At 47.2% G+C, this 7360-nt stretch overlaps 1 long non-coding RNA gene across 1 annotated transcript; it reads left to right on the forward strand.

Moving 5' to 3' along the window:
* Positions 1-545: 545 nt before the first annotated feature.
* Positions 546-6421, forward strand: LOC142089536 (uncharacterized). Its single transcript, XR_012676225.1, has 5 exons — positions 546-635; positions 3149-3186; positions 3269-3577; positions 5890-6005; positions 6231-6421. It is a non-coding gene; the product is annotated as an uncharacterized LOC142089536 (long non-coding RNA).
* Positions 6422-7360: the final 939 nt, after the last annotated feature.

Raw genomic sequence — 7360 nt, forward strand, 5'->3', positions numbered from 1 at the left:
CTTAGGTTTCCCAAAGCAGTTGATTTTTACAGAAGTAGGAGGGGATTTCATCATCTTGGTATTCTAATCAACATTGTTTGGATGTGGAGTCGATCCTGTGCTGAGCTGATGGCTCTGTTCTATTCTCAGTGGAGCCATTATAAGTTGACTCTAGTGGAAACTGCTGTAGCCATCCTGCCAGGCGTGTCTCTAAAGAAGTGATTCAACTTTTCCAAGTGCTTCTAGTAGTGGATACTGTTTTGCTCGTAGTGCTTATTATTGGAGCCAATGAATGGTATTAAATGGAGCATGATGAAAGAAATATAGTAGAAAACATCAATAGAGGCTTTCATGATGAAACATGACTCATTTCCAGTGGTCAGACACTTACTAAGAAACACGAGGAATCCATGAAAGTATGCAAAAGAAACAGGAAGGTTTTGTCCAAGCTGCAAGTGAGGCTGATGAGAGGAAAACATGCTGGGTGGGCTCATATAGCCAGTCTTACACGATGCCTCAAGGTGCTAAAGAGGCTTCTGTTTCCTGTTTTTACTTTTGCAGAGACATGGCATCTGCTTCACTTGTTGTGAAACAGCCCAAAGGAGAAGAGACCGCTCAAGCAAAAGGACATCAGCAAGTGTGGTTCTGTGATTTAGGTAAGAGCTGCAGCAAACTCAGGCTTGATCCAAACGGTGCTCACTGTGTAAGCACGTTGCTGCTTCTCCCTGAACCCTGCTCCCAAGCAACAGATTCTTTTAGAAATGAAGAAGCATCATCTCCTAGCATTCTCGCTTCTCTTTCTTGGTCAGCAGCATAGCTTTCTAATTCTGGCTGTTTTATGTGTCAGTAAAGTTGCTGCAGAATCTGTCTTTACAAGACATTCTCTTATGCTTAATCTTGAAAGAAACAATATTCCTCAAAAAGTGCTGTCACGGACTTCAAACATGCAGAATGTACTTCAGATAAAAGTGGGACTGTTATGGTCTGTGGGGTATGATTTGAAGTGTAGGAGCTTTGGGCATGTGATGATGCTTCTGTCATTTGCAGACAGGCCAACCAGCAGAAGGTGAAAATGTCAAGATATGTGTTGATTCTCTCAAGAACCAGAGAGCTGCTGCTAAAACTGAAGTTTTAGCAAAAACAAAACGAGCAAAACTGGCAAAAAGATCTAAGGGGTAAAGCAGCAGCTGTATGAAAGGTTGCAAGTGTTGGTCCTGCTCTGCAACCCACCCACTGGTCACAGAGGAAGGAGAGCAGACAATGCACGAGTTGCTCTGTCTCTTCCCTTCTAGGCGATTTTACAACAGAAATGTGAGCAAAATCCTGACACAACTATCCTAATCACCAGTTCTGAGGTTGGCTGCGTTTATGCTTCGTCAGTAGATAAGAAAGGAGGGATGCTGGGCAAATTCTGAGCAGAGCACTGTAAAGGTGAGTGCAGTTGCCCAGGCCATGTCTACAGATGCTAATGACTGGATCTTCCTGACTGGGCATTAAGGTGAATTAGAGTATGTTTAGGAGGAAACTAAAAACGTACCTGTGCTGAATGCAGAAATATGGTCCAGCAGGGTCCTGACTCTACATCAGGCAAATCTCTAAACAAGACTCTGCTCAACCGATCCATGCTGTATCTGAGAGTCGTAGGTTTTGGTCTAATAGTTGCTGTGAACTACTGAACCTCACAAGTTGTTTGTTATTGCTGTCGACATCTGAAAGTTCCCCTCTTTCTTTTTTTTTTTTTTTTTTTTTTTGCCAGATAACTTTCTTGCAGTTTCTTAAAGTCACGGTGACAATTCCTACAGAAATAATTTAGATAGTGGAGAAGATGTAAAGGTTAAACTGACAAGAACCTCCATAAATTGTTGAGCTTGTCCTTAGTGAAAATCTTCATGAATTAATTTTATTTTATCTGTTCAGCAGATTGTGAATGGTTGGATTTCATCCCTGGTCCCTTCAGAGCTTCTGAGCTCTTGGAGGGTCATTTGAAGAACATATCTCACATTTTGTATATAAAAAGTCTCAGGCTTATCATTACTTCAGCAGCAGCTGCATGTCAGACTGTGGAAGCAGAGAGGTTCCTTGGAATAGATTATTTAAAAACACAGACGATGAAAACCAAGCTCATTGAGAACTGGCTGAGCAGGGTGCTCGGAGCTGACAAACAGCGCAGGCGTGTTGCTGCCTCTCTCCCTTTTCCGAGAGTGAAATCTGTTGGGGGCAGGTACAGGATTGGCGGAAAGAGGAGGGATGTGAGAGCAGGAAAAGGACTTGTGAACTTTATTTTTATCTGTGGCTAAAATGTCTCCTTTGCAGTCCTCTCTCTGGCCTTGTGATCCTCCTTTTTGGTCCCTGTGGCATTGCAGGCATTGGGGTGGTCGTCTGCCACAGCTCCGTCCCGTGGCACTGGCTCTCGAGCAGGATGGGGCCACAGGCTCTGAGGGATCAGACCCACAGGTGAGACTCGGTGCGATGGGGCAGAGACCTGGCCGTACGGATTTAAACAGGGAAGCAGCTGGCGTGAAGTGCAAATACACCATTTGTACAGGCTCATAATCCTTCCTCTGAACACTTGGTCCTTAGAACACCGATGGTTTGTTATCTTTATTGCCTAAAATCCTGAGCAGCAACCCGTCAGCAGCTTTGCTTAGGAGAAATTGGAGCGTTGCATGGTGTTCTGCTACACGTGCAAGATGATGAGGTGTTGTGGTAATGGTGGCTGGCCAGAGACCCTCAGCAAGAGAGACAGCTGAGCGCCTGATAGCCCTTCCATGGCGGCACCCTAATCGCCAAGGACACATTCATGTTTGCGCACATTATTTGGTAATTATGCTTAGTAGACCGTGGGGGACAGTTAGGAAGGCTTAAACATGTGGCAGCTTCCACTACATCATCACTGTAAGCACCAGCGAGGCCTGGATTGCAGCCTTAAAACGGGTTAGTGCAAAGCAAGGGGAAGCAGCCTCTCCCGGCGAAGGGCAGAGCAGCATCTCGTGAGGGCGGGCGGGTGTCACGCTGGGAGCTGAGTCGTCTTTTGGGTTGTGGGAAAGGAAGGGACGCCTGTAAATGCTTCCTCTCCTCTGCCTTTAGAGTGATGGGGGAAATGCTTGAGGAGGAACAGATGCTTATCTTCTTTTAACAAGTAATTGACATTGCTTTTTTTTTTATCTAGGCCTGAGCTTTACCGCACATACGATGTTGAACACAAAGGTAAACACAAGTGGTGGAACAATGCTTTGTACTGTACAGTGTGCCTTTGTATTTTACCAATTCATAATTATCCCTTTTCTAGAAAAATATCGTTGTTTGTGAAATCGCTTGAAGCTTGGGAAGTAAGTGGAGCCTTGACAATGGTCCTGACAACATCACTGCCACCGGCCCCCGTGAGTCGGCCAGAGACCAGCCGACGTCCAGAGCATTTTGTCTCCCTCGTGTCAGCTTGGCTCCTGCCTTTGCTCGTGTGCTGGGAGCTGGCTGTGCCTGAAGGGAAGCTGCCACCCTTCCGAGTGGGGCAACGGAGAACAAACCCAGTGAGCGGTGTTTTATTCCAGAAGAATTATCTATCGAATCCTTCCGAACAATTTTGGCAGACATCAAGGAGGTAGGTTCTGTGTGTAAAACGTGTACGTGTACGTGAGCTGCGTGAAGCTTGTATTTGAGCAAGGAAGGAGACTGCAGGAGCACTGATGCAGGCAGCTGCTTTGTTTGCCACCACAACCTGTGATAGGCTTGGGCCAGCCCAGGCAGAATGGCACTGCGGCGGAGCAGCCCGCAGCTCGGCAACGGGCACTGCCAGGGCAGAAACTCAGGGGTTAAAGCTCCAGCCCGGGTGGGCACCTGCGAAATAAAACTGGCTGCAGCAGACCCCTGATTACCTCGGATGTGCAAATCTTGTAATGGCTGGACACACAAATAGCAACTCAGGGTTTAAGTTGACACAAGTCAGGCGGCAGCTTTAACTGTGCGTGGGGCTGCGCCGGGGCAGGTGAAAACCTCCCCCCGCGTGTCCTTTACGCGGGCTGCCTCCAGAGCTGCTCCAGGTTGTGCGTGGAAGGCGAGGGGGCAGAGCAAAAAGAGACTGTGGGGAGCATCAGTGGTGGGTTTGGGGGCAGAACTTTTCAAAGCAGGGATTCTGGTCAAGTGGACTGGTAAGACAGGGCTCCTGTGACACCCAGAATGGCCAGAAAAAGGAGCAGTGCTCAAACCCAGATGGTGGCCATCCGTGCTGGAAAGGCTGTTGGAGGTTTTTTGTGCTTCTGTTTGCCTGAAGTTGTTGATCTGCAGTAGACAAGGATGCTGGACATTGACATTTCATCTGTAAATATAATTTAAAATATAGGTTTATGTTTTAGGGTATATCCCCTGGGACTGTAGCCAAGCATGTGGCATTACTGTGCAGTGGCAGATGAGCAATTAGCCAATCTGTGCAGGAGCCTTTTGCTGTGCAGAGCTCTCGGAGGTGTCGTTAGCATGCGATTACGGGACTGCCTTGAAGTGTCGTATTGTCTGTGAAGTAGCTTTGAACTGAGCAGAGCTTGGACAACGGCTGCTGATAATATCGCAGCCAGCAGCAGCTTGGGGGCTCGGGTGTGCGGCGTGTGTGCCTCCATCGTGGCAAACGGCAGTGGTGTGGGTTCACTGCCCCGTGGGCAACGTGAAGATGTGCCGCACAGCGTGGGTGGCGGGAGAGGAGGGAGGACACTGCGGGCTCGCAAGGAGGAGGGTCCCATCCTGCTCCCCACGTAGGCAGGGGAAGCTTTGCACTGAGCGTGATTCTGCAGGTTGGCCTTTCCTCTCTCACCCCTTCAGTGAGTGATGCAGCCGGAGAGGTTAGCGTGACCGTGCTAGGGACCAGCGCCAGCCTGGTCACTGCTCAGGCACCTGGAGCAGGACGGCCTCTATTTGAGGGGGTTCCCGGTGGCTCTGGGTACCTGCTGCAGCTGGCAGGCGGAGGAGGAAGGCTGCAGGACATGTTCTTGGTACGCTGGCTGCAGCTGGAGCAGTGTGCCCTCACTTCATGCTGTTGACTGAGTGTGTTTGTTTGCCCATTTTGCTTGGGAGGGGGAAGGACTTTGGTTTGGGGGTGCAGGCAGAAAGATCGGCAGGCGAGCTCAGGAAGGGTGCCTTTGCCTAGAGGGACGGTGCCCGAGAAGTCAGCGATGTGTCGTAGCGTGGACAAGGTGCACTAATTCATCGGCTTTGCATTCTACTTTTCCTAAGATTTTAGGGCCTTTTTCTGATCTTTTGTATTTGTAAGCTTTGTGCTGTGGGGCTATTTGGTATCCAGATCTCATCGCTCAACTTCTCAGAACTAAGCACATTTTTTCTCATTATAGATAAGAGTAAAGCAACAGGGCAAGGTCCTTATTATTTTTTAATGTTAGCTGTATTTATTATGAATGTTTTGTACAAAATGATCTTTGCTTCATGATTTGGGGAATTGAGAGTCGTAACAGCACACAGTGCAACACTTGCACGGACAAGCTTTGCAGATTGGGTTTTCCGAGGCGCACCCAGAGTGGTTTGTCGGATGGCTGCAGTGTGAATAGCTATGGCCAGGGCTGGATTTTGTAGTAGTTGTCTGGGGGAAGGACCCCTGGCTTCCACCCTGTGTAAGGGAGTGTTCCCTGCGCAGAGCAGGCTGTGTTAAGTAAAAAAGATTCACATTACTTAACAGTATGCTTCAAAGAGTTTGCAAGGCAATTCTGAGTTGCTATTTCAGACCCTGAAATTGCTGATGTTGAGTGGATTATTCTAGAGAAAAAGTAAAAAGATAAGTTGTGATATCTTAAATATTTGTAGGGTTTTCTACTCACTCCTGTGAATAGTTGGGTAAGTCTGTCCGTCTGTCTGAATTATTAGAGAGAAAGGTGAGCAAAGGGAGAATGCTTTGTTTGGGCGTGTCACTGGCAGGTTATTAAGACTGAAGATGACGAAGGTCTGAGTCTTTCTCCTGTGTGGTCTGCTGATATCACTGCAAGGTTCAGATGCAGAAGGCACCATCATCTCTCAAGAAGCATAACAGACGGGTGAGTGAAACCTCTACAGTTTTATCCCAGCCATTCTGCACACTGTATAAGCATTTTTCCATGTCCCTTTCCTCGCTGCTCTGTTTGTTTATACGTCCTACTAAAGTCCCGGTCATTTGGAATGTCATCTCTTTTAGGAAACTATGCCAGTCTTGTTTTGTAGACTCCCTCCTCCTCAGGCCCACTGAATTTTGAAGGATTTGGTTTTTTTCCTCTATCCCACAGCATCAGCTATTTTTGAGCTGCAATCCACTTGAATTGAAAACACAAATGTGTCTCTGCCTCCTTGGGTGCACCTGCACGCATCCAGAAATCTGAATTGTGTTGTGCACAGCTTCAGCTGACTGAAAACACAGAGCCTGCACTGTGCTGCCTTTGAGTGTTACCTCCCGTAAGAGGAGAAGTGAGAATATGACGGCTTAGATGCTCTTCCACAGTTACAGGTCAGCATCTGGAGCATTAGTCCTGATGACAGTGCTTTTCTTTACAGCTTGTGGAGATTCAACGAACATCCTTTTTGAGTCTGAAATGAGCAAATTCACATTCCCAGAATTAAAGGTGGATTCAGTAGCTATCGAAGGGTGAGTGGCAAACACAGTAAAGGCTTCTGCATGATTCTTTGACTTCTGACAATGTCTCGAGGCCCAGCTGTAGACTAAGGTGTCTCTGCATTGTATGCATCTTAGCAAAACTGGTGGCTGCAGGAGGAACTTACGTGATAAGTAAAGGTGTGTTGAGTGCATCCATTACAGCCTGCCTGCAGCATCAACAAGCTAACTGAGGGAGAGGCTTTTGCAAACAACCTGAAGCCGAGACCCCATCTACAAGGGATTATCTGGAGAGAAATGACAAGGCAAAAAAAGACCATTTTATTGAATAAATGTGTCTGTTGTTTGGCAAGAAAAGATGCAGCCTTGGACACTTGCCCTGCAAAAGCCAGCCTCGTTTCTCTCCATCCTCTCTCTGCATTTCGCTTCCTGCCAGGGCTGTTTAGGGACAGTTCCTTCTGTTCTTCTGCATCTTCAACTATGGTTTTTGGGGGTGGGTTTTTGGGTTTTTTTGGTGTTATTGTTGATGTTTTAAAAGCAAATAAAGGGCCCTGCAAGAGCTGCTTTGCTGGATGCTCTGAGACTAAATACCTTTGCTCATGTTTTCTTGTTTCACAGCTTGTACGTCATGAATGTTTCAATTCTTCTAGTCAAGGCTAAGTGTCCCTGGAGTTGGGGTCAAGGTGGTTTTTTTTTTCTGCTCTTCTCAGTACATTTGGTACTTTGTGGAGTTTGAATTTCTTTCAGCAGCATAAGAAAAGTATAACGAAGGCTTCTGCAAGGGCAGGAGGAGGGAGAACAAATGAA

The sequence above is a fragment of the Calonectris borealis genome, chromosome 17 (assembly GCF_964195595.1).
Source record: "Calonectris borealis chromosome 17, bCalBor7.hap1.2, whole genome shotgun sequence".
Classification (NCBI taxonomy): domain Eukaryota; kingdom Metazoa; phylum Chordata; class Aves; order Procellariiformes; family Procellariidae; genus Calonectris; species Calonectris borealis.